The following is a 26,584-nucleotide window of genomic DNA, read 5'->3' on the forward strand; positions in this document are numbered from 1 at the left end:
GACGGCCTAGTTGGGTCCTCGGCCCCGGGCGGCTCCCTCGGCCGCACTGCACGCCAGTGAGGAGGGGCCACTGCCAGAGCTGAGTTCCGTGGCCAGTGGCGCCGGTGCCCGCCGGGACTGGCCGGCGCCGGGGTGTTGCTCCTTGCGGCCTAGGGAGGAAGGTGGGCCGCGGGGCATCCTGCGGGGCCCGTACCCAGACGCTTCCAGACGAGGTGGACGCCAAGGCGAGGCCAGGCCCGGCCCGGCCCCCCTCAGACACCAGGCATCCGCCTCGTTGAGACCTGCGACCCTGTCTTGTGGTGTCCATGCCCCCAAGTTGTCTTGGAGGCCGGCCATTCCCGGTGGTGCTCATTTCAGCCTGGGGGCCTTCCGGGGACCCCGGTTGTCTTTGGGGGTACGCAGGCCCTTGGCCTGTGATCAGAGGCGCACCGACCGATGGGTTCGGTGGCAAAGCTTGCGTAATGGAGTCTCTCTGGGCATCAGCCGAGGGGGACCGCTGCTTTCCTAGGCCTGCTGGAGTCCCAGGAGGAAGGACCCGTCGGACTCTGCCTGCCTGGGGACAGCCTGCTCAGCGCTAGAAGGGTCTGCTGCTGAGGCAGCATCCCTGTGCCTCTCCTCCAGTGGGTCCCTGAGGTAGAATCGGGGCAGGTCCAACGGGACGTGCAGGGAGGAGGCTCGGAAGATGCATCTTTCGCAGGACCCGGTCTGGTACAGCAGCGGACGGGGCCATTCCCCGAGGCTTTCTGGCATTTCCCAGAGTGTCCAGGAGTCCCCAAGAGAACGGGGACTCGCGTCCAATGGATGGAGATCAGCACTATGTCGCTGAATTCAGGAGTAGAAAAGGAACACCGAGGACCCTTCTGAGGTGACAGGTGGAATGTCCAGGTTTCTTTTTTTTTTTTTTTTTTTTTTTTTAATACTCAGAAAAAAGGTATAAGGAGGTGATGGGCCTCTTCGGCCCGAAACCTGAAAAGCACAGGACCCAAGCAGAAAAAGTCCTGAGTGTTCATGGTCCTCCGTTCCACCTGAATCCAGCTAGAGAGCGAGCCAGGTGGATCCGTGTGCCCCTCCACGGCCTTGTGCAGAGACACTGTCATGCAAAGAGAAATCCAACTTCCACCTCAACGCACAGTTAAGGTTGAGCGCGGTCCAGCGTTCCCAAGAGGAACGGGATGACATTCAAGTGGGACTTGCCTCACCTTGGCTAGGGGGACCGCGAAAGCAGGCCCCTGGGTTGGTGTTGCTGGTGGTGGTAGAAGCGGAGGGCGTGGCCGGGTTCTTGAGTTCTGGGGCATTTCTCTTGCCGCCTCTCGGCCTATCTGCGCCATGTCTCACACGTTCAGTTGCATCTCTTAGCGTTTTAAAGGCACACGTGGGCAAGACGTCCCGGGCAGTACGAGAAAATCAATGACGTTGAGACAGAGAGAGCAGGAGAGGAAGCAGGCCCCAGTAGAAGTGGGCGAGAGAGCGCTGGGCGCGAACCTGGCACGAGAGAGAGAGTGATTATGGGATTGAGAGAGACAGAGAGAGCGAGAGACAGAGAGAGAGAGAGAGAGAGAGAGAGAGAGAGAGAGAGAGAGACAGAAGAAAGTGTGTCGTGGAAAATCCCTAGGGAAAGTCCGTGGGGGTCAAAGAGTCCAGAAAGGGCCAGGGAGGTAGCAGCTTGGCATAGTGTGACCCTAGTGATTTGTCTGTCTTGGGAAGAGCATTCAATGTCACTGTGTTCCTGCAGCAGACGTCAGGCCTCTGCCCACGCCTTGACTGCTTGACGAGGTGAACATCGGGTTTCCGTCACAGAATAGGTTTGGGGAGGAAGATCGGTACACTTGGGGCTGGGCCATCTACCGCCCCTCCATGGCACCCACGAGCCCTCAACGGCATGCACGCCTCTGTGGGATTTCTACGTCCAGCCTTCCGGGCAGGGCCGTGGAGAGTTGGACGTAGGCCAGGTGTGAGGAGGACAGGTGTGTTTGGGGTGGCAGCTGGCTCCCCTCCTGTCTGACCTATGCTGGCCAGGGCTCTTCCACCAGCACCTTGCCGCTGCTGCCACAAGGGAAGGGCCCGGGACCCGGTCCCGCTCTTCCGGAATTGTAGGTTCACCTCAAGTCTGAGGCCAAAACCCCAGGGGTCAGTGGGACGCCGGTCGCCTTTGACCTCTTGGTCAAGCTGGCTTTGCAGTGACCCGTGAGTACGCCCAAGTGCAATTGTGTCCCGGAGGGCAGAGCTAGGGCTGGCATCCTACTATGTGCCCAGTCTCCTTCTCTTCCCTGCGGGTTCCACCATCCTCCCCATCCCAAAGGCATGGTTAGGGATGCGGTTAGTTGGGCTGCATCCCCAGGGCGGCCCAAGGGGACCGCTTTCTGGTTTGTCAGGAAGGCAGGCTAGTAGAAGGACCCTGCCGAGTCCCGTCTGCCAAGGACAGGGTCCGGCAGGTGGGCCAGAGCTGGCCCAAAGCGGCCGAGATGCTGAAGGGCCATGTGCGGAGCGCTCTTGGCGTTTTTTCCTCCGCAGAGGGCGGAGGGAGTGGACATGGGGGAAGGGCAGGTGGGCATTTCTGGAGCAATACTGCCATCAAGAGGAACCCGCTTGGCAATCGAGCACCGGTCCCTGTGCTCGCCTGGGGAGGAGTGGCTTGGGACTGCCCTGGGGGAGCAGGCAGGACTAGGACCGGTGCCCGGACGGATCCGAGGTCTCTGGAGGCCCGAGGGAAGCAGGGTCCGCCGCCAGTTCGCGCCCTGGAAGCCCCAGACACAGGCGCCAGGTCTAGCTGGACAGCCGGGACGCCTGGCGGTTGCCGTACAGGAAGCCAAGGCCCGGGAGGCTGGTGGCGGCCGTGATCTGGGCGGGACTAGCGGAGGCCTCCGCCAAGGAGCCTGGGCTCGGGGCCGTGGGCAGTTTGCCTGGTGCCCGTTTCCGTGGGAGCACCCGGGGTGACGGCCTAGTTGGGTCCTCGGCCCCGGGCGGCTCCCTCGGCCGCACTGCACGCCAGTGAGGAGGGGCCACTGCCAGAGCTGAGTTCCGTGGCCAGTGGCGCCGGTGCCCGCCGGGACTGGCCGGCGCCGGGGTGTTGCTCCTTGCGGCCTAGGGAGGAAGGTGGGCCGCGGGGCATCCTGCGGGGCCCGTACCCAGACGCTTCCAGACGAGGTGGACGCCAAGGCGAGGCCAGGCCCGGCCCGGCCCCCCTCAGACACCAGGCATCCGCCTCGTTGAGACCTGCGACCCTGTCTTGTGGTGTCCATGCCCCCAAGTTGTCTTGGAGGCCGGCCATTCCCGGTGGTGCTCATTTCAGCCTGGGGGCCTTCCGGGGACCCCGGTTGTCTTTGGGGGTGCGCAGGCCCTTGGCCTGTGATCAGAGGCGCACCGACCGATGGGTTCGGTGGCAAAGCTTGCGTAATGGAGTCTCTCTGGGCATCAGCCGAGGGGGACCGCTGCTTTCCTAGGCCTGCTGGAGTCCCAGGAGGAAGGACCCGTCGGACTCTGCCTGCCTGGGGACAGCCTGCTCAGCGCTAGAAGGGTCTGCTGCTGAGGCAGCATCCCTGTGCCTCTCCTCCAGTGGGTCCCTGAGGTAGAATCGGGGCAGGTCCAACGGGACGTGCAGGGAGGAGGCTCGGAAGATGCATCTTTCGCAGGACCCGGTCTGGTACAGCAGCGGACGGGGCCATTCCCCGAGGCTTTCTGGCATTTCCCAGAGTGTCCAGGAGTCCCCAAGAGAACGGGGACTCGCGTCCAATGGATGGAGATCAGCACTATGTCACTGAATTCAGGAGTAGAAAAGGAACACCGAGGACCCTTCTGAGGTGACAGGTGGAATGTCCAGGTTTCTTTTTTTTTTTTTTTTTTTTAATACTCAGAAAAAAGGTATAAGGAGGTGATGGGCCTCTTAGGCCCGAAACCTGAAAAGCACAGGACCCAAGCAGAAAAAGTCCTGAGTGTTCATGGTCCTCCGTTCCACCTGAATCCAGCTAGAGAGCGAGCCAGGTGGATCCGTGTGCCCCTCCACGGCCTTGTGCAGAGACACTGTCATGCAAAGAGAAATCCAACTTCCACCTCAACGCACAGTTAAGGTTGAGCGCGGTCCAGCGTTCCCAAGAGGAACGGGATGACATTCAAGTGGGACTTGCCTCACCTTGGCTAGGGGGACCGCGAAAGCAGGCCCCTGGGTTGGTGTTGCTGGTGGTGGTAGAAGCGGAGGGCGTGGCCGGGTTCTTGAGTTCTGGGGCATTTCTCTTGCCGCCTCTCGGCCTATCTGCGCCATGTCTCACACGTTCAGTTGCATCTCTTAGCGTTTTAAAGGCACACGTGGGCAAGACGTCCCGGGCAGTACGAGAAAATCAATGACGTTGAGACAGAGAGAGCAGGAGAGGAAGCAGGCCCCAGTAGAAGTGGGCGAGAGAGCGCTGGGCGCGAACCTGGCACGAGAGAGAGAGTGATTATGGGATTGAGAGAGACAGAGAGAGCGAGAGACAGAGAGAGAGAGAGAGAGAGAGAGAGAGAGAGAGAGAGAGAAAGAAGAAAGTGTGTCGTGGAAAATCCCTAGGGAAAGTCCGTGGGGGTCAAAGAGTCCGGAAAGGGCCAGGGAGGTAGCAGCTTGGCATAGTGTGTCCCTAGTGATTTGTCTGTCTTGGGAAGAGCATTCAATGTCACTGTTCCTGCAGCAGACGTCAGGCCTCTGCCCACGCCTTGACTGCTTGACGAGGTGAACATCGGGTTTCCGTCACAGAATAGGTTTGGGGAGGAAGATCGGTACACTTGGGGCTGGGCCATCTACCGCCCCTCCATGGCACCCACGAGCCCTCAACGGCATGCACGCCTCTGTGGGATTTCTACGTCCAGCCTTCCGGGCAGGGCCGTGGAGAGTTGGACGTAGGCCAGGTGTGAGGAGGACAGGTGTGTTTGGGGTGGCAGCTGGCTCCCCTCCTGTCTGACCTATGCTGGCCAGGGCTCTTCCACCAGCACCTTGCCGCTGCTGCCACAAGGGAAGGGCCCGGGACCCGGTCCCGCTCTTCCGGAATTGTAGGTTCACCTCAAGTCTGAGGCCAAAACCCCAGGGGTCAGTGGGACGCCGGTCGCCTTTGACCTCTTGGTCAAGCTGGCTTTGCAGTGACCCGTGAGTACGCCCAAGTGCAATTGTGTCCCGGAGGGCAGAGCTAGGGCTGGCATCCTACTATGTGCCCAGTCTCCTTCTCTTCCCTGCGGGTTCCACCATCCTCCCCATCCCAAAGGCATGGTTAGGGATGCGGTTAGTTGGGCTGCATCCCCAGGGCGGCCCAAGGGGACCGCTTTCTGGTTTGTCAGGAAGGCAGGCTAGTAGAAGGACCCTGCCGAGTCCCGTCTGCCAAGGACAGGGTCCGGCAGGTGGGCCAGAGCTGGCCCAAAGCGGCCGAGATGCTGAAGGGCCATGTGCGGAGCGCTCTTGGCGTTTTTTCCTCCGCAGAGGGCGGAGGGAGTGGACATGGGGGAAGGGCAGGTGGGCATTTCTGGAGCAATACTGCCATCAAGAGGAACCCGCTTGGCAATCGAGCACCGGTCCCTGTGCTCGCCTGGGGAGGAGTGGCTTGGGACTGCCCTGGGGGAGCAGGCAGGACTAGGACCGGTGCCCGGACGGATCCGAGGTCTCTGGAGGCCCGAGGGAAGCAGGGTCCGCCGCCAGTTCGCGCCCTGGAAGCCCCAGACACAGGCGCCAGGTCTAGCTGGACAGCCGGGACGCCTGGCGGTTGCCGTACAGGAAGCCAAGGCCCGGGAGGCTGGTGGCGGCCATGATCTGGGCGGGACTAGCGGAGGCCTCCGCCAAGGAGCCTGGGCTCGGGGCCGTGGGCAGTTTGCCTGGTGCCCGTTTCCGTGGGAGCACCCGGGGTGACGGCCTAGTTGGGTCCTCGGCCCCGGGCGGCTCCCTCGGCCGCACTGCACGCCAGTGAGGAGGGGCCACTGCCAGAGCTGAGTTCCGTGGCCAGTGGCGCCGGTGCCCGCCGGGACTGGCCGGCGCCGGGGTGTTGCTCCTTGCGGCCTAGGGAGGAAGGTGGGCCGCGGGGCATCCTGCGGGGCCCGTACCCAGACGCTTCCAGGCGAGGTGGACGCCAAGGCGAGGCCAGGCCCGGCCCGGCCCCCCTCAGACACCAGGCATCCGCCTCGTTGAGACCTGCGACCCTGTCTTGTGGTGTCCATGCCCCCAAGTTGTCTTGGAGGCCGGCCATTCCCGGTGGTGCTCATTTCAGCCTGGGGGCCTTCCGGGGACCCCGGTTGTCTTTGGGGGTGCGCAGGCCCTTGGCCTGTGATCAGAGGCGCACCGACCGATGGGTTCGGTGGCAAAGCTTGCGTAATGGAGTCTCTCTGGGCATCAGCCGAGGGGGACCGCTGCTTTCCTAGGCCTGCTGGAGTCCCAGGAGGAAGGACCCGTCGGACTCTGCCTGCCTGGGGACAGCCTGCTCAGCGCTAGAAGGGTCTGCTGCTGAGGCAGCATCCCTGTGCCTCTCCTCCAGTGGGTCCCTGAGGTAGAATCGGGGCAGGTCCAATGGGACGTGCAGGGAGGAGGCTCGGAAGATGCATCTTTCGCAGGACCCGGTCTGGTACAGCAGCGGACGGGGCCATTCCCCGAGGCTTTCTGGCATTTCCCAGAGTGTCCAGGAGTCCCCAAGAGAACGGGGACTCGCGTCCAATGGATGGAGATCAGCACTATGTCGCTGAATTCAGGAGTAGAAAAGGAACACCGAGGACCCTTCTGAGGTGACAGGTGGAATGTCCAGGTTTCTTTTTTTTTTTTTTTTTTTTTTTTAATACTCAGAAAAAAGGAATAACGAGGTGATGGGCCTCTTAGGCCCGAAACCTGAAAAGCACAGGACCCAAGCAGAAAAAGTCCTGAGTGTTCATGGTCCTCCGTTCCACCTGAATCCAGCTAGAGAGCGAGCCAGGTGGATCCGTGTGCCCCTCCACGGCCTTGTGCAGAGACACTGTCATGCAAAGAGAAATCCAACTTCCACCTCAACGCACAGTTAAGGTTGAGCGCGGTCCAGCGTTCCCAAGAGGAACGGGATGACATTCAAGTGGGACTTGCCTCACCTTGGCTAGGGGGACCGCGAAAGCAGGCCCCTGGGTTGGTGTTGCTGGTGGTGGTAGAAGCGGAGGGCGTGGCCGGGTTCTTGAGTTCTGGGGCATTTCTCTTGCCGCCTCTCGGCCTATCTGCGCCATGTCTCACACGTTCAGTTGCATCTCTTAGCGTTTTAAAGGCACACGTGGGCAAGACGTCCCGGGCAGTACGAGAAAATCAATGACGTTGAGACAGAGAGAGCAGGAGAGGAAGCAGGCCCCAGTAGAAGTGGGCGAGAGAGCGCTGGGCGCGAACCTGGCACGAGAGAGAGAGTGATTATGGGATTGAGAGAGACAGAGAGAGCGAGAGACAGAGAGCGAGAGAGAGAGAGAGAGAGAGAGAAGAAAGTGTGTCGTGGAAAATCCCTAGGGAAAGTCCGTGGGGGTCAAAGAGTCCGGAAAGGGCCAGGGAGGTAGCAGCTTGGCATAGTGTGTCCCTAGTGATTTGTCTGTCTTGGGAAGAGCATTCAATGTCACTGTGTTCCTGCAGCAGACGTCAGGCCTCTGCCCACGCCTTGACTGCTTGACGAGGTGAACATCGGGTTTCCGTCACAGAATAGGTTTGGGGAGGAAGATCGGTACACTTGGGGCTGGGCCATCTACCGCCCCTCCATGGCACCCACGAGCCCTCAACGGCATGCACGCCTCTGTGGGATTTCTATGTCCAGCCTTCCGGGCAGGGCCGTGGAGAGTTGGACGTAGGCCAGGTGTGAGGAGGACAGGTGTGTTTGGGGTGGCAGCTGGCTCCCCTCCTGTCTGACCTATGCTGGCCAGGGCTCTTCCACCAGCACCTTGCCGCTGCTGCCACAAGGGAAGGGCCCGGGACCCGGTCCCGCTCTTCCGGAATTGTAGGTTCACCTCAAGTCTGAGGCCAAAACCCCAGGGGTCAGTGGGACGCCGGTCGCCTTTGACCTCTTGGTCAAGCTGGCTTTGCAGTGACCCGTGAGTATGCCCAAGTGCAATTGTGTCCCGGAGGGCAGAGCTAGGGCTGGCATCCTACTATGTGCCCAGTCTCCTTCTCTTCCCTGCGGGTTCCACCATCCTCCCCATCCCAAAGGCATGGTTAGGGATGCGGTTAGTTGGGCTGCATCCCCAGGGCGGCCCAAGGGGACCGCTTTCTGGTTTGTCAGGAAGGCAGGCTAGTAGAAGGACCCTGCCGAGTCCCGTCTGCCAAGGACAGGGTCCGGCAGGTGGGCCAGAGCTGGCCCAAAGCGGCCGAGATGCTGAAGGGCCATGTGCGGAGCGCTCTTGGCGTTTTTTCCTCCGCAGAGGGCGGAGGGAGTGGACATGGGGGAAGGGCAGGTGGGCATTTCTGGAGCAATACTGCCATCAAGAGGAACCCGCTTGGCAATCGAGCACCGGTCCCTGTGCTCGCCTGGGGAGGAGTGGCTTGGGACTGCCCTGGGGGAGCAGGCAGGACTAGGACCGGTGCCCGGACGGATCCGAGGTCTCTGGAGGCCCGAGGGAAGCAGGGTCCGCCGCCAGTTCGCGCCCTGGAAGCCCCAGACACAGGCGCCAGGTCTAGCTGGACAGCCGGGACGCCTGGCGGTTGCCGTACAGGAAGCCAAGGCCCGGGAGGCTGGTGGCGGCCATGATCTGGGCGGGACTAGCGGAGGCCTCCGCCAAGGAGCCTGGGCTCGGGGCCGTGGGCAGTTTGCCTGGTGCCCGTTTCCGTGGGAGCACCCGGGGTGACGGCCTAGTTGGGTCCTCGGCCCCGGGCGGCTCCCTCGGCCGCACTGCACGCCAGTGAGGAGGGGCCACTGCCAGAGCTGAGTTCCGTGGCCAGTGGCGCCGGTGCCCGCCGGGACTGGCCGGCGCCGGGGTGTTGCTCCTTGCGGCCTAGGGAGGAAGGTGGGCCGCGGGGCATCCTGCGGGGCCCGTACCCAGACGCTTCCAGGCGAGGTGGACGCCAAGGCGAGGCCAGGCCCGGCCCGGCCCCCCTCAGACACCAGGCATCCGCCTCGTTGAGACCTGCGACCCTGTCTTGTGGTGTCCATGCCCCCAAGTTGTCTTGGAGGCCGGCCATTCCCGGTGGTGCTCATTTCAGCCTGGGGGCCTTCCGGGGACCCCGGTTGTCTTTGGGGGTGCGCAGGCCCTTGGCCTGTGATCAGAGGCGCACCGACCGATGGGTTCGGTGGCAAAGCTTGCGTAATGGAGTCTCTCTGGGCATCAGCCGAGGGGGACCGCTGCTTTCCTAGGCCTGCTGGAGTCCCAGGAGGAAGGACCCGTCGGACTCTGCCTGCCTGGGGACAGCCTGCTCAGCGCTAGAAGGGTCTGCTGCTGAGGCAGCATCCCTGTGCCTCTCCTCCAGTGGGTCCCTGAGGTAGAATCGGGGCAGGTCCAACGGGACGTGCAGGGAGGAGGCTCGGAAGATGCATCTTTCGCAGGACCCGGTCTGGTACAGCAGCGGACGGGGCCATTCCCCGAGGCTTTCTGGCATTTCCCAGAGTGTCCAGGAGTCCCCAAGAGAACGGGGACTCGCGTCCAATGGATGGAGATCAGCACTATGTCGCTGAATTCAGGAGTAGAAAAGGAACACCGAGGACCCTTCTGAGGTGACAGGTGGAATGTCCAGGTTTCTTTTTTTGTTTGTTTTTTTTTTTTTAATACTCAGAAAAAAGGTATAAGGAGGTGATGGGCCTCTTAGGCCCGAAACCTGAAAAGCACAGGACCCAAGCAGAAAAAGTCCTGAGTGTTCATGGTCCTCCGTTCCACCTGAATCCAGCTAGAGAGCGAGCCAGGTGGATCCGTGTGCCCCTCCACGGCCTTGTGCAGAGACACTGTCATGCAAAGAGAAATCCAACTTCCACCTCAACGCACAGTTAAGGTTGAGCGCGGTCCAGCGTTCCCAAGAGGAACGGGATGACATTCAAGTGGGACTTGCCTCACCTTGGCTAGGGGGACCGCGAAAGCAGGCCCCTGGGTTGGTGTTGCTGGTGGTGGTAGAAGCGGAGGGCGTGGCCGGGTTCTTGAGTTCTGGGGCATTTCTCTTGCCGCCTCTCGGCCTATCTGCGCCATGTCTCACACGTTCAGTTGCATCTCTTAGCGTTTTAAAGGCACACGTGGGCAAGACGTCCCGGGCAGTACGAGAAAATCAATGACGTTGAGACAGAGAGAGCAGGAGAGGAAGCAGGCCCCAGTAGAAGTGGGCGAGAGAGCGCTGGGCGCGAACCTGGCACGAGAGAGAGAGTGATTATGGGATTGAGAGAGACAGAGAGAGCGAGAGACAGAGAGAGAGAGAGAGAGAGAGAGAGAGAGAGAGAGAGAGAGAAAGAAGAAAGTGTGTCGTGGAAAATCCCTAGGGAAAGTCCGTGGGGGTCAAAGAGTCCGGAAAGGGCCAGGGAGGTAGCAGCTTGGCATAGTGTGTCCCTAGTGATTTGTCTGTCTTGGGAAGAGCATTCAATGTCACTGTGTTCCTGCAGCAGACGTCAGGCCTCTGCCCACGCCTTGACTGCTTGACGAGGTGAACATCGGGTTTCCGTCACAGAATAGGTTTGGGGAGGAAGATCGGTACACTTGGGGCTGGGCCATCTACCGCCCCTCCATGGCACCCACGAGCCCTCAACGGCATGCACGCCTCTGTGGGATTTCTACGTCCAGCCTTCCGGGCAGGGCCGTGGAGAGTTGGACGTAGGCCAGGTGTGAGGAGGACAGGTGTGTTTGGGGTGGCAGCTGGCTCCCCTCCTGTCTGACCTATGCTGGCCAGGGCTCTTCCACCAGCACCTTGCCGCTGCTGCCACAAGGGAAGGGCCCGGGACCCGGTCCCGCTCTTCCGGAATTGTAGGTTCACCTCAAGTCTGAGGCCAAAACCCCAGGGGTCAGTGGGACGCCGGTCGCCTTTGACCTCTTGGTCAAGCTGGCTTTGCAGTGACCCGTGAGTACGCCCAAGTGCAATTGTGTCCCGGAGGGCAGAGCTAGGGCTGGCATCCTACTATGTGCCCAGTCTCCTTCTCTTCCCTGCGGGTTCCACCATCCTCCCCATCCCAAAGGCATGGTTAGGGATGCGGTTAGTTGGGCTGCATCCCCAGGGCGGCCCAAGGGGACCGCTTTCTGGTTTGTCAGGAAGGCAGGCTAGTAGAAGGACCCTGCCGAGTCCCGTCTGCCAAGGACAGGGTCCGGCAGGTGGGCCAGAGCTGGCCCAAAGCGGCCGAGATGCTGAAGGGCCATGTGCGGAGCGCTCTTGGCGTTTTTTCCTCCGCAGAGGGCGGAGGGAGTGGACATGGGGGAAGGGCAGGTGGGCATTTCTGGAGCAATACTGCCATCAAGAGGAACCCGCTTGGCAATCGAGCACCGGTCCCTGTGCTCGCCTGGGGAGGAGTGGCTTGGGACTGCCCTGGGGGAGCAGGCAGGACTAGGACCGGTGCCCGGACGGATCCGAGGTCTCTGGAGGCCCGAGGGAAGCAGGGTCCGCCGCCAGTTCGCGCCCTGGAAGCCCCAGACACAGGCGCCAGGTCTAGCTGGACAGCCGGGACGCCTGGCGGTTGCCGTACAGGAAGCCAAGGCCCGGGAGGCTGGTGGCGGCCATGATCTGGGCGGGACTAGCGGAGGCCTCCGCCAAGGAGCCTGGGCTCGGGGCCGTGGGCAGTTTGCCTGGTGCCCGTTTCCGTGGGAGCACCCGGGGTGACGGCCTAGTTGGGTCCTCGGCCCCGGGCGGCTCCCTCGGCCGCACTGCACGCCAGTGAGGAGGGGCCACTGCCAGAGCTGAGTTCCGTGGCCAGTGGCGCCGGTGCCCGCCGGGACTGGCCGGCGCCGGGGTGTTGCTCCTTGCGGCCTAGGGAGGAAGGTGGGCCGCGGGGCATCCTGCGGGGCCCGTACCCAGACGCTTCCAGGCGAGGTGGACGCCAAGGCGAGGCCAGGCCCGGCCCGGCCCCCCTCAGACACCAGGCATCCGCCTCGTTGAGACCTGCGACCCTGTCTTGTGGTGTCCATGCCCCCAAGTTGTCTTGGAGGCCGGCCATTCCCGGTGGTGCTCATTTCAGCCTGGGGGCCTTCCGGGGACCCCGGTTGTCTTTGGGGGTGCGCAGGCCCTTGGCCTGTGATCAGAGGCGCACCGACCGATGGGTTCGGTGGCAAAGCTTGCGTAATGGAGTCTCTCTGGGCATCAGCCGAGGGGGACCGCTGCTTTCCTAGGCCTGCTGGAGTCCCAGGAGGAAGGACCCGTCGGACTCTGCCTGCCTGGGGACAGCCTGCTCAGCGCTAGAAGGGTCTGCTGCTGAGGCAGCATCCCTGTGCCTCTCCTCCAGTGGGTCCCTGAGGTAGAATCGGGGCAGGTCCAACGGGACGTGCAGGGAGGAGGCTCGGAAGATGCATCTTTCGCAGGACCCGGTCTGGTACAGCAGCGGACGGGGCCATTCCCCGAGGCTTTCTGGCATTTCCCAGAGTGTCCAGGAGTCCCCAAGAGAACGGGGACTCGCGTCCAATGGATGGAGATCAGCACTATGTCGCTGAATTCAGGAGTAGAAAAGGAACACCGAGGACCCTTCTGAGGTGACAGGTGGAATGTCCAGGTTTCTTTTTTTGTTTGTTTTTTTTTTTTTAATACTCAGAAAAAAGGTATAAGGAGGTGATGGGCCTCTTAGGCCCGAAACCTGAAAAGCACAGGACCCAAGCAGAAAAAGTCCTGAGTGTTCATGGTCCTCCGTTCCACCTGAATCCAGCTAGAGAGCGAGCCAGGTGGATCCGTGTGCCCCTCCACGGCCTTGTGCAGAGACACTGTCATGCAAAGAGAAATCCAACTTCCACCTCAACGCACAGTTAAGGTTGAGCGCGGTCCAGCGTTCCCAAGAGGAACGGGATGACATTCAAGTGGGACTTGCCTCACCTTGGCTAGGGGGACCGCGAAAGCAGGCCCCTGGGTTGGTGTTGCTGGTGGTGGTAGAAGCGGAGGGCGTGGCCGGGTTCTTGAGTTCTGGGGCATTTCTCTTGCCGCCTCTCGGCCTATCTGCGCCATGTCTCACACGTTCAGTTGCATCTCTTAGCGTTTTAAAGGCACACGTGGGCAAGACGTCCCGGGCAGTACGAGAAAATCAATGACGTTGAGACAGAGAGAGCAGGAGAGGAAGCAGGCCCCAGTAGAAGTGGGCGAGAGAGCGCTGGGCGCGAACCTGGCACGAGAGAGAGAGTGATTATGGGATTGAGAGAGACAGAGAGAGCGAGAGACAGAGAGAGAGAGAGAGAGAGAGAGAGAGAGAGAGAGAGAGAGAGAGAAAGAAGAAAGTGTGTCGTGGAAAATCCCTAGGGAAAGTCCGTGGGGGTCAAAGAGTCCGGAAAGGGCCAGGGAGGTAGCAGCTTGGCATAGTGTGTCCCTAGTGATTTGTCTGTCTTGGGAAGAGCATTCAATGTCACTGTGTTCCTGCAGCAGACGTCAGGCCTCTGCCCACGCCTTGACTGCTTGACGAGGTGAACATCGGGTTTCCGTCACAGAATAGGTTTGGGGAGGAAGATCGGTACACTTGGGGCTGGGCCATCTACCGCCCCTCCATGGCACCCACGAGCCCTCAACGGCATGCACGCCTCTGTGGGATTTCTACGTCCAGCCTTCCGGGCAGGGCCGTGGAGAGTTGGACGTAGGCCAGGTGTGAGGAGGACAGGTGTGTTTGGGGTGGCAGCTGGCTCCCCTCCTGTCTGACCTATGCTGGCCAGGGCTCTTCCACCAGCACCTTGCCGCTGCTGCCACAAGGGAAGGGCCCGGGACCCGGTCCCGCTCTTCCGGAATTGTAGGTTCACCTCAAGTCTGAGGCCAAAACCCCAGGGGTCAGTGGGACGCCGGTCGCCTTTGACCTCTTGGTCAAGCTGGCTTTGCAGTGACCCGTGAGTACGCCCAAGTGCAATTGTGTCCCGGAGGGCAGAGCTAGGGCTGGCATCCTACTATGTGCCCAGTCTCCTTCTCTTCCCTGCGGGTTCCACCATCCTCCCCATCCCAAAGGCATGGTTAGGGATGCGGTTAGTTGGGCTGCATCCCCAGGGCGGCCCAAGGGGACCGCTTTCTGGTTTGTCAGGAAGGCAGGCTAGTAGAAGGACCCTGCCGAGTCCCGTCTGCCAAGGACAGGGTCCGGCAGGTGGGCCAGAGCTGGCCCAAAGCGGCCGAGATGCTGAAGGGCCATGTGCGGAGCGCTCTTGGCGTTTTTTCCTCCGCAGAGGGCGGAGGGAGTGGACATGGGGGAAGGGCAGGTGGGCATTTCTGGAGCAATACTGCCATCAAGAGGAACCCGCTTGGCAATCGAGCACCGGTCCCTGTGCTCGCCTGGGGAGGAGTGGCTTGGGACTGCCCTGGGGGAGCAGGCAGGACTAGGACCGGTGCCCGGACGGATCCGAGGTCTCTGGAGGCCCGAGGGAAGCAGGGTCCGCCGCCAGTTCGCGCCCTGGAAGCCCCAGACACAGGCGCCAGGTCTAGCTGGACAGCCGGGACGCCTGGCGGTTGCCGTACAGGAAGCCAAGGCCCGGGAGGCTGGTGGCGGCCATGATCTGGGCGGGACTAGCGGAGGCCTCCGCCAAGGAGCCTGGGCTCGGGGCCGTGGGCAGTTTGCCTGGTGCCCGTTTCCGTGGGAGCACCCGGGGTGACGGCCTAGTTGGGTCCTCGGCCCCGGGCGGCTCCCTCGGCCGCACTGCACGCCAGTGAGGAGGGGCCACTGCCAGAGCTGAGTTCCGTGGCCAGTGGCGCCGGTGCCCGCCGGGACTGGCCGGCGCCGGGGTGTTGCTCCTTGCGGCCTAGGGAGGAAGGTGGGCCGCGGGGCATCCTGCGGGGCCCGTACCCAGACGCTTCCAGGCGAGGTGGACGCCAAGGCGAGGCCAGGCCCGGCCCGGCCCCCCTCAGACACCAGGCATCCGCCTCGTTGAGACCTGCGACCCTGTCTTGTGGTGTCCATGCCCCCAAGTTGTCTTGGAGGCCGGCCATTCCCGGTGGTGCTCATTTCAGCCTGGGGGCCTTCCGGGGACCCCGGTTGTCTTTGGGGGTGCGCAGGCCCTTGGCCTGTGATCAGAGGCGCACCGACCGATGGGTTCGGTGGCAAAGCTTGCGTAATGGAGTCTCTCTGGGCATCAGCCGAGGGGGACCGCTGCTTTCCTAGGCCTGCTGGAGTCCCAGGAGGAAGGACCCGTCGGACTCTGCCTGCCTGGGGACAGCCTGCTCAGCGCTAGAAGGGTCTGCTGCTGAGGCAGCATCCCTGTGCCTCTCCTCCAGTGGGTCCCTGAGGTAGAATCGGGGCAGGTCCAACGGGACGTGCAGGGAGGAGGCTCGGAAGATGCATCTTTCGCAGGACCCGGTCTGGTACAGCAGCGGACGGGGCCATTCCCCGAGGCTTTCTGGCATTTCCCAGAGTGTCCAGGAGTCCCCAAGAGAACGGGGACTCGCGTCCAATGGATGGAGATCAGCACTATGTCGCTGAATTCAGGAGTAGAAAAGGAACACCGAGGACCCTTTTGAGGTGACAGGTGGAATGTCCAGGTTTCTTTTTTTTTTTTTTTTTTTTTTTTAATACTCAGAAAAAAGGAATAACGAGGTGATGGGCCTCTTAGGCCCGAAACCTGAAAAGCACAGGACCCAAGCAGAAAAAGTCCTGAGTGTTCATGGTCCTCCGTTCCACCTGAATCCAGCTAGAGAGCGAGCCAGGTGGATCCGTGTGCCCCTCCACGGCCTTGTGCAGAGACACTGTCATGCAAAGAGAAATCCAACTTCCACCTCAACGCACAGTTAAGGTTGAGCGCGGTCCAGCGTTCCCAAGAGGAACGGGATGACATTCAAGTGGGACTTGCCTCACCTTGGCTAGGGGGACCGCGAAAGCAGGCCCCTGGGTTGGTGTTGCTGGTGGTGGTAGAAGCGGAGGGCGTGGCCGGGTTCTTGAGTTCTGGGGCATTTCTCTTGCCGCCTCTCGGCCTATCTGCGCCATGTCTCACACGTTCAGTTGCATCTCTTAGCGTTTTAAAGGCACACGTGGGCAAGACGTCCCGGGCAGTACGAGAAAATCAATGACGTTGAGACAGAGAGAGCAGGAGAGGAAGCAGGCCCCAGTAGAAGTGGGCGAGAGAGCGCTGGGCGCGAACCTGGCACGAGAGAGAGAGTGATTATGGGATTGAGAGAGACAGAGAGAGCGAGAGACAGAGAGAGAGAGAGAGAGAGAGAGAGAGAGAAAGAAGAAAGTGTGTCGTGGAAAATCCCTAGGGAAAGTCCGTGGGGGTCAAAGAGTCCGGAAAGGGCCAGGGAGGTAGCAGCTTGGCATAGTGTGTCCCTAGTGATTTGTCTGTCTTGGGAAGAGCATTCAATGTCACTGTGTTCCTGCAGCAGACGTCAGGCCTCTGCCCACGCCTTGACTGCTTGACGAGGTGAACATCGGGTTTCCGTCACAGAATAGGTTTGGGGAGGAAGATCGGTACACTTGGGGCTGGGCCATCTACCGCCCCTCCATGGCACCCACGAGCCCTCAACGGCATGCACGCCTCTGTGGGATTTCTACGTCCAGCCTTCCGGGCAGGGCCGTGGAGAGTTGGACGTAGGCCAGGTGTGAGGAGGACAGGTGTGTTTGGGGTGGCAGCTGGCTCCCCTCCTGTCTGACCTATGCTGGCCAGGGCTCTTCCACCAGCACCTTGCCGCTGCTGCCACAAGGGAAGGGCCCGGGACCCGGTCCCGCTCTTCCGGAATTGTAGGTTCACCTCAAGTCTGAGGCCAAAACCCCAGGGGTCAGTGGGACGCCGGTCGCCTTTGACCTCTTGGTCAAGCTGGCTTTGCAGTGACCCGTGAGTACGCCCAAGTGCAATTGTGTCCCGGAGGGCAGAGCTAGGGCTGGCATCCTACTATGTGCCCAGTCTCCTTCTCTTCCCTGCGGGTTCCACCATCCTCCCCATCCCAAAGGCATGGTTAGGGATGCGGTTAGTTGGGCTGCATCCCCAGGGCGGCCCAAGGGGACCGCTTTCTGGTTTGTCAGGAAGGCAGGCTAGTAGAAGGACCCTGCCGAGTCCCGTCTGCCAAGGACAGGGTCCGGCAGGTGGGCCAGAGCTGGCCCAAAGCGGCCGAGATGCTGAAGGGCCATGTGCGGAGCGCTCTTGGCGTTTTTTCCTCCGCAGAGGGCGGAGGGAGTGGACATGGGGGAAGGGCAGGTGGGCATTTCTGGAGCAATACTGCCATCAAGAGGAACCCGCTTGGCAATCGAGCACCGGTCCCTGTGCTCGCCTGGGGAGGAGTGGCTTGGGACTGCCCTGGGGGAGCAGGCAGGACTAGGACCGGTGCCCGGACGGATCCGAGGTCTCTGGAGGCCCGAGGGAAGCAGGGTCCGCCGCCAGTTCGCGCCCTGGAAGCCCCAGACACAGGCGCCAGGTCTAGCTGGACAGCCGGGACGCCTGGCGGTTGCCGTACAGGAAGCCAAGGCCCGGGAGGCTGGTGGCGGCCATGATCTGGGCGGGACTAGCGGAGGCCTCCGCCAAGGAGCCTGGGCTCGGGGCCGTGGGCAGTTTGCCTGGTGCCCGTTTCCGTGGGAGCACCCGGGGTGACGGCCTAGTTGGGTCCTCGGCCCCGGGCGGCTCCCTCGGCCGCACTGCACGCCAGTGAGGAGGGGCCACTGCCAGAGCTGAGTTCCGTGGCCAGTGGCGCCGGTGCCCGCCGGGACTGGCCGGCGCCGGGGTGTTGCTCCTTGCGGCCTAGGGAGGAAGGTGGGCCGCGGGGCATCCTGCGGGGCCCGTACCCAGACGCTTCCAGGCGAGGTGGACGCCAAGGCGAGGCCAGGCCCGGCCCGGCCCCCCTCAGACACCAGGCATCCGCCTCGTTGAGACCTGCGACCCTGTCTTGTGGTGTCCATGCCCCCAAGTTGTCTTGGAGGCCGGCCATTCCCGGTGGTGCTCATTTCAGCCTGGGGGCCTTCCGGGGACCCCGGTTGTCTTTGGGGGTGCGCAGGCCCTTGGCCTGTGATCAGAGGCGCACCGACCGATGGGTTCGGTGGCAAAGCTTGCGTAATGGAGTCTCTCTGGGCATCAGCCGAGGGGGACCGCTGCTTTCCTAGGCCTGCTGGAGTCCCAGGAGGAAGGACCCGTCGGACTCTGCCTGCCTGGGGACAGCCTGCTCAGCGCTAGAAGGGTCTGCTGCTGAGGCAGCATCCCTGTGCCTCTCCTCCAGTGGGTCCCTGAGGTAGAATCGGGGCAGGTCCAACGGGACGTGCAGGGAGGAGGCTCGGAAGATGCATCTTTCGCAGGACCCGGTCTGGTACAGCAGCGGACGGGGCCATTCCCCGAGGCTTTCTGGCATTTCCCAGAGTGTCCAGGAGTCCCCAAGAGAACGGGGACTCGCGTCCAATGGATGGAGATCAGCACTATGTCGCTGAATTCAGGAGTAGAAAAGGAACACCGAGGACCCTTCTGAGGTGACAGGTGGAATGTCCAGGTTTCTTTTTTTTTTTTTTTTTTTTTTTTAATACTCAGAAAAAAGGAATAACGAGGTGATGGGCCTCTTAGGCCCGAAACCTGAAAAGCACAGGACCCAAGCAGAAAAAGTCCTGAGTGTTCATGGTCCTCCGTTCCACCTGAATCCAGCTAGAGAGCGAGCCAGGTGGATCCGTGTGCCCCTCCACGGCCTTGTGCAGAGACACTGTCATGCAAAGAGAAATCCAACTTCCACCTCAACGCACAGTTAAGGTTGAGCGCGGTCCAGCGTTCCCAAGAGGAACGGGATGACATTCAAGTGGGACTTGCCTCACCTTGGCTAGGGGGACCGCGAAAGCAGGCCCCTGGGTTGGTGTTGCTGGTGGTGGTAGAAGCGGAGGGCGTGGCCGGGTTCTTGAGTTCTGGGGCATTTCTCTTGCCGCCTCTCGGCCTATCTGCGCCATGTCTCACACGTTCAGTTGCATCTCTTAGCGTTTTAAAGGCACACGTGGGCAAGACGTCCCGGGCAGTACGAGAAAATCAATGACGTTGAGACAGAGAGAGCAGGAGAGGAAGCAGGCCCCAGTAGAAGTGGGCGAGAGAGCGCTGGGCGCGAACCTGGCACGAGAGAGAGAGTGATTATGGGATTGAGAGAGACAGAGAGAGCGAGAGACAGAGAGAGAGAGAGAGAGAGAGAGAGAGAGAGAAATAAGAAAGTGTGTCGTGGAAAATCCCTAGGGAAAGTCCGTGGGGGTCAAAGAGTCCGGAAAGGGCCAGGGAGGTAGCAGCTTGGCATAGTGTGTCCCTAGTGATTTGTCTGTCTTGGGAAGAGCATTCAATGTCACTGTGTTCCTGCAGCAGACGTCAGGCCTCTGCCCACGCCTTGACTGCTTGACGAGGTGAACATCGGGTTTCCGTCACAGAATAGGTTTGGGGAGGAAGATCGGTACACTTGGGGCTGGGCCATCTACCGCCCCTCCATGGCACCCACGAGCCCTCAACGGCATGCACGCCTCTGTGGGATTTCTACGTCCAGCCTTCCGGGCAGGGCCGTGGAGAGTTGGACGTAGGCCAGGTGTGAGGAGGACAGGTGTGTTTGGGGTGGCAGCTGGCTCCCCTCCTGTCTGACCTATGCTGGCCAGGGCTCTTCCACCAGCACCTTGCCGCTGCTGCCACAAGGGAAGGGCCCGGGACCCGGTCCCGCTCTTCCGGAATTGTAGGTTCACCTCAAGTCTGAGGCCAAAACCCCAGGGGTCAGTGGGACGCCGGTCGCCTTTGACCTCTTGGTCAAGCTGGCTTTGCAGTGACCCGTGAGTACGCCCAAGTGCAATTGTGTCCCGGAGGGCAGAGCTAGGGCTGGCATCCTACTATGTGCCCAGTCTCCTTCTCTTCCCTGCGGGTTCCACCATCCTCCCCATCCCAAAGGCATGGTTAGGGATGCGGTTAGTTGGGCTGCATCCCCAGGGCGGCCCAAGGGGACCGCTTTCTGGTTTGTCAGGAAGGCAGGCTAGTAGAAGGACCCTGCCGAGTCCCGTCTGCCAAGGACAGGGTCCGGCAGGTGGGCCAGAGCTGGCCCAAAGCGGCCGAGATGCTGAAGGGCCATGTGCGGAGCGCTCTTGGCGTTTTTTCCTCCGCAGAGGGCGGAGGGAGTGGACATGGGGGAAGGGCAGGTGGGCATTTCTGGAGCAATACTGCCATCAAGAGGAACCCGCTTGGCAATCGAGCACCGGTCCCTGTGCTCGCCTGGGGAGGAGTGGCTTGGGACTGCCCTGGGGGAGCAGGCAGGACTAGGACCGGTGCCCGGACGGATCCGAGGTCTCTGGAGGCCCGAGGGAAGCAGGGTCCGCCGCCAGTTCGCGCCCTGGAAGCCCCAGACACAGGCGCCAGGTCTAGCTGGACAGCCGGGACGCCTGGCGGTTGCCGTACAGGAAGCCAAGGCCCGGGAGGCTGGTGGCGGCCATGATCTGGGCGGGACTAGCGGAGGCCTCCGCCAAGGAGCCTGGGCTCGGGGCCGTGGGCAGTTTGCCTGGTGCCCGTTTCCGTGGGAGCACCCGGGGTGACGGCCTAGTTGGGTCCTCGGCCCCGGGCGGCTCCCTCGGCCGCACTGCACGCCAGTGAGGAGGGGCCACTGCCAGAGCTGAGTTCCGTGGCCAGTGGCGCCGGTGCCCGCCGGGACTGGCCGGCGCCGGGGTGTTGCTCCTTGCGGCCTAGGGAGGAAGGTGGGCCGCGGGGCATCCTGCGGGGCCCGTACCCAGACGCTTCCAGGCGAGGTGGACGCCAAGGCGAGGCCAGGCCCGGCCCGGCCCCCCTCAGACACCAGGCATCCGCCTCGTTGAGACCTGCGACCCTGTCTTGTGGTGTCCATGCCCCCAAGTTGTCTTGGAGGCCGGCCATTCCCGGTGGTGCTCATTTCAGCCTGGGGGCCTTCCGGGGACCCCGGTTGTCTTTGGGGGTGCGCAGGCCCTTGGCCTGTGATCAGAGGCGCACCGACCGATGGGTTCGGTGGCAAAGCTTGCGTAATGGAGTCTCTCTGGGCATCAGCCGAGGGGGACCGCTGCTTTCCTAGGCCTGCTGGAGTCCCAGGAGGAAGGACCCGTCGGACTCTGCCTGCCTGGGGACAGCCTGCTCAGCGCTAGAAGGGTCTGCTGCTGAGGCAGCATCCCTGTGCCTCTCCTCCAGTGGGTCCCTGAGGTAGAATCGGGGCAGGTCCAACGGGACGTGCAGGGAGGAGGCTCGGAAGATGCATCTTTCGCAGGACCCGGTCTGGTACAGCAGCGGACGGGGCCATTCCCCGAGGCTTTCTGGCATTTCCCAGAGTGTCCAGGAGTCCCCAAGAGAACGGGGACTCGCGTCCAATGGATGGAGATCAGCACTATGTCGCTGAATTCAGGAGTAGAAAAGGAACACCGAGGACCCTTCTGAGGTGACAGGTGGAATGTCCAGGTTTCTTTTTTTTTTTTTTTTTTTTTTTTAATACTCAGAAAAAAGGAATAACGAGGTGATGGGCCTCTTAGGCCCGAAACCTGAAAAGCACAGGACCCAAGCAGAAAAAGTCCTGAGTGTTCATGGTCCTCCGTTCCACCTGAATCCAGCTAGAGAGCGAGCCAGGTGGATCCGTGTGCCCCTCCACGGCCTTGTGCAGAGACACTGTCATGCAAAGAGAAATCCAACTTCCACCTCAACGCACAGTTAAGGTTGAGCGCGGTCCAGCGTTCCCAAGAGGAACGGGATGACATTCAAGTGGGACTTGCCTCACCTTGGCTAGGGGGACCGCGAAAGCAGGCCCCTGGGTTGGTGTTGCTGGTGGTGGTAGAAGCGGAGGGCGTGGCCGGGTTCTTGAGTTCTGGGGCATTTCTCTTGCCGCCTCTCGGCCTATCTGCGCCATGTCTCACACGTTCAGTTGCATCTCTTAGCGTTTTAAAGGCACACGTGGGCAAGACGTCCCGGGCAGTACGAGAAAATCAATGACGTTGAGACAGAGAGAGCAGGAGAGGAAGCAGGCCCCAGTAGAAGTGGGCGAGAGAGCGCTGGGCGCGAACCTGGCACGAGAGAGAGAGTGATTATGGGATTGAGAGAGACAGAGAGAGCGAGAGACAGAGAGAGAGAGAGAGAGAGAGAGAAGAAAGTGTGTCGTGGAAAATCCCTAGGGAAAGTCCGTGGGGGTCAAAGAGTCCGGAAAGGGCCAGGGAGGTAGCAGCTTGGCATAGTGTGTCCCTAGTGATTTGTCTGTCTTGGGAAGAGCATTCAATGTCACTGTGTTCCTGCAGCAGACGTCAGGCCTCTGCCCACGCCTTGACTGCTTGACGAGGTGAACATCGGGTTTCCGTCACAGAATAGGTTTGGGGAGGAAGATCGGTACACTTGGGGCTGGGCCATCTACCGCCCCTCCATGGCACCCACGAGCCCTCAACGGCATGCACGCCTCTGTGGGATTTCTACGTCCAGCCTTCCGGGCAGGGCCGTGGAGAGTTGGACGTAGGCCAGGTGTGAGGAGGACAGGTGTGTTTGGGGTGGCAGCTGGCTCCCCTCCTGTCTGACCTATGCTGGCCAGGGCTCTTCCACCAGCACCTTGCCGCTGCTGCCACAAGGGAAGGGCCCGGGACCCGGTCCCGCTCTTCCGGAATTGTAGGTTCACCTCAAGTCTGAGGCCAAAACCCCAGGGGTCAGTGGGACGCCGGTCGCCTTTGACCTCTTGGTCAAGCTGGCTTTGCAGTGACCCGTGAGTACGCCCAAGTGCAATTGTGTCCCGGAGGGCAGAGCTAGGGCTGGCATCCTACTATGTGCCCAGTCTCCTTCTCTTCCCTGCGGGTTCCACCATCCTCCCCATCCCAAAGGCATGGTTAGGGATGCGGTTAGTTGGGCTGCATCCCCAGGGCGGCCCAAGGGGACCGCTTTCTGGTTTGTCAGGAAGGCAGGCTAGTAGAAGGACCCTGCCGAGTCCCGTCTGCCAAGGACAGGGTCCGGCAGGTGGGCCAGAGCTGGCCCAAAGCGGCCGAGATGCTGAAGGGCCATGTGCGGAGCGCTCTTGGCGTTTTTTCCTCCGCAGAGGGCGGAGGGAGTGGACATGGGGGAAGGGCAGGTGGGCATTTCTGGAGCAATACTGCCATCAAGAGGAACCCGCTTGGCAATCGAGCACCGGTCCCTGTGCTCGCCTGGGGAGGAGTGGCTTGGGACTGCCCTGGGGGAGCAGGCAGGACTAGGACCGGTGCCCGGACGGATCCGAGGTCTCTGGAGGCCCGAGGGAAGCAGGGTCCGCCGCCAGTTCGCGCCCTGGAAGCCCCAGACACAGGCGCCAGGTCTAGCTGGACAGCCGGGACGCCTGGCGGTTGCCGTACAGGAAGCCAAGGCCCGGGAGGCTGGTGGCGGCCATGATCTGGGCGGGACTAGCGGAGGCCTCCGCCAAGGAGCCTGGGCTCGGGGCCGTGGGCAGTTTGCCTGGTGCCCGTTTCCGTGGGAGCACCCGGGGTGACGGCCTAGTTGGGTCCTCGGCCCCGGGCGGCTCCCTCGGCCGCACTGCACGCCAGTGAGGAGGGGCCACTGCCAGAGCTGAGTTCCGTGGCCAGTGGCGCCGGTGCCCGCCGGGACTGGCCGGCGCCGGGGTGTTGCTCCTTGCGGCCTAGGGAGGAAGGTGGGCCGCGGGGCATCCTGCGGGGCCCGTACCCAGACGCTTCCAGGCGAGGTGGACGCCAAGGCGAGGCCAGGCCCGGCCCGGCCCCCCTCAGACACCAGGCATCCGCCTCGTTGAGACCTGCGACCCTGTCTTGTGGTGTCCATGCCCCCAAGTTGTCTTGGAGGCCGGCCATTCCCGGTGGTGCTCATTTCAGCCTGGGGGCCTTCCGGGGACCCCGGTTGTCTTTGGGGGTGCGCAGGCCCTTGGCCTGTGATCAGAGGCGCACCGACCGATGGGTTCGGTGGCAAAGCTTGCGTAATGGAGTCTCTCTGGGCATCAGCCGAGGGGGACCGCTGCTTTCCTAGGCCTGCTGGAGTCCCAGGAGGAAGGACCCGTCGGACTCTGCCTGCCTGGGGACAGCCTGCTCAGCGCTAGAAGGGTCTGCTGCTGAGGCAGCATCCCTGTGCCTCTCCTCCAGTGGGTCCCTGAGGTAGAATCGGGGCAGGTCCAACGGGACGTGCAGGGAGGAGGCTCGGAAGATGCATCTTTCGCAGGACCCGGTCTGGTACAGCAGCGGACGGGGCCATTCCCCGAGGCTTTCTGGCATTTCCCAGAGTGTCCAGGAGTCCCCAAGAGAACGGGGACTCGCGTCCAATGGATGGAGATCAGCACTATGTCGCTGAATTCAGGAGTAGAAAAGGAACACCGAGGACCCTTCTGAGGTGACAGGTGGAATGTCCAGGTTTCTTTTTTTTTTTTTTTTTTTTTTTTTTTTAATACTCAGAAAAAAGGTATAACGAGGTGATGGGCCTCTTAGGCCCGAAACCTGAAAAGCACAGGACCCAAGCAGAAAAAGTCCTGAGTGTTCATGGTCCTCCGTTCCACCTGAATCCAGCTAGAGAGCGAGCCAGGTGGATCCGTGTGCCCCTCCACGGCCTTGTGCAGAGACACTGTCATGCAAAGAGAAATCCAACTTCCACCTCAACGCACAGTTAAGGTTGAGCGCGGTCCAGCGTTCCCAAGAGGAACGGGATGACATTCAAGTGGGACTTGCCTCACCTTGGCTAGGGGGACCGCGAAAGCAGGCCCCTGGGTTGGTGTTGCTGGTGGTGGTAGAAGCGGAGGGCGTGGCCGGGTTCTTGAGTTCTGGGGCATTTCTCTTGCCGCCTCTCGGCCTATCTGCGCCATGTCTCACACGTTCAGTTGCATCTCTTAGCGTTTTAAAGGCACACGTGGGCAAGACGTCCCGGGCAGTACGAGAAAATCAATGACGTTGAGACAGAGAGAGCAGGAGAGGAAGCAGGCCCCAGTAGAAGTGGGCGAGAGAGCGCTGGGCGCGAACCTGGCACGAGAGAGAGAGTGATTATGGGATTGAGAGAGACAGAGAGAGCGAGAGACAGAGAGAGAGAGAGAGAGAGAGAGAGAGAGAAAGAAGAAAGTGTGTCGTGGAAAATCCCTAGGGAAAGTCCGTGGGGGTCAAAGAGTCCGGAAAGGGCCAGGGAGGTAGCAGCTTGGCATAGTGTGTCCCTAGTGATTTGTCTGTCTTGGGAAGAGCATTCAATGTCACTGTGTTCCTGCAGCAGACGTCAGGCCTCTGCCCACGCCTTGACTGCTTGACGAGGTGAACATCGGGTTTCCGTCACAGAATAGGTTTGGGGAGGAAGATCGGTACACTTGGGGCTGGGCCATCTACCGCCCCTCCATGGCACCCACGAGCCCTCAACGGCATGCACGCCTCTGTGGGATTTCTACGTCCAGCCTTCCGGGCAGGGCCGTGGAGAGTTGGACGTAGGCCAGGTGTGAGGAGGACAGGTGTGTTTGGGGTGGCAGCTGGCTCCCCTCCTGTCTGACCTATGCTGGCCAGGGCTCTTCCACCAGCACCTTGCCGCTGCTGCCACAAGGGAAGGGCCCGGGACCCGGTCCCGCTCTTCCGGAATTGTAGGTTCACCTCAAGTCTGAGGCCAAAACCCCAGGGGTCAGTGGGACGCCGGTCGCCTTTGACCTCTTGGTCAAGCTGGCTTTGCAGTGACCCGTGAGTACGCCCAAGTGCAATTGTGTCCCGGAGGGCAGAGCTAGGGCTGGCATCCTACTATGTGCCCAGTCTCCTTCTCTTCCCTGCGGGTTCCACCATCCTCCCCATCCCAAAGGCATGGTTAGGGATGCGGTTAGTTGGGCTGCATCCCCAGGGCGGCCCAAGGGGACCGCTTTCTGGTTTGTCAGGAAGGCAGGCTAGTAGAAGGACCCTGCCGAGTCCCGTCTGCCAAGGACAGGGTCCGGCAGGTGGGCCAGAGCTGGCCCAAAGCGGCCGAGATGCTGAAGGGCCATGTGCGGAGCGCTCTTGGCGTTTTTTCCTCCGCAGAGGGCGGAGGGAGTGGACATGGGGGAAGGGCAGGTGGGCATTTCTGGAGCAATACTGCCATCAAGAGGAACCCGCTTGGCAATCGAGCACCGGTCCCTGTGCTCGCCTGGGGAGGAGTGGCTTGGGACTGCCCTGGGGGAGCAGGCAGGACTAGGACCGGTGCCCGGACGGATCCGAGGTCTCTGGAGGCCCGAGGGAAGCAGGGTCCGCCGCCAGTTCGCGCCCTGGAAGCCCCAGACACAGGCGCCAGGTCTAGCTGGACAGCCGGGACGCCTGGCGGTTGCCGTACAGGAAGCCAAGGCCCGGGAGGCTGGTGGCGGCCGTGATCTGGGCGGGACTAGCGGAGGCCTCCGCCAAGGAGCCTGGGCTCGGGGCCGTGGGCAGTTTGCCTGGTGCCCGTTTCCGTGGGAGCACCCGGGGTGACGGCCTAGTTGGGTCCTCGGCCCCGGGCGGCTCCCTCGGCCGCACTGCACGCCAGTGAGGAGGGGCCACTGCCAGAGCTGAGTTCCGTGGCCAGTGGCGCCGGTGCCCGCCGGGACTGGCCGGCGCCGGGGTGTTGCTCCTTGCGGCCTAGGGAGGAAGGTGGGCCGCGGGGCATCCTGCGGGGCCCGTACCCAGACGCTTCCAGACGAGGTGGACGCCAAGGCGAGGCCAGGCCCGGCCCGGCCCCCCTCAGACACCAGGCATCCGCCTCG

The sequence above is a fragment of the Macaca fascicularis genome, chromosome X, assembly GCF_037993035.2.
Source record: "Macaca fascicularis isolate 582-1 chromosome X, T2T-MFA8v1.1".
NCBI lineage: Eukaryota > Metazoa > Chordata > Mammalia > Primates > Cercopithecidae > Macaca > Macaca fascicularis.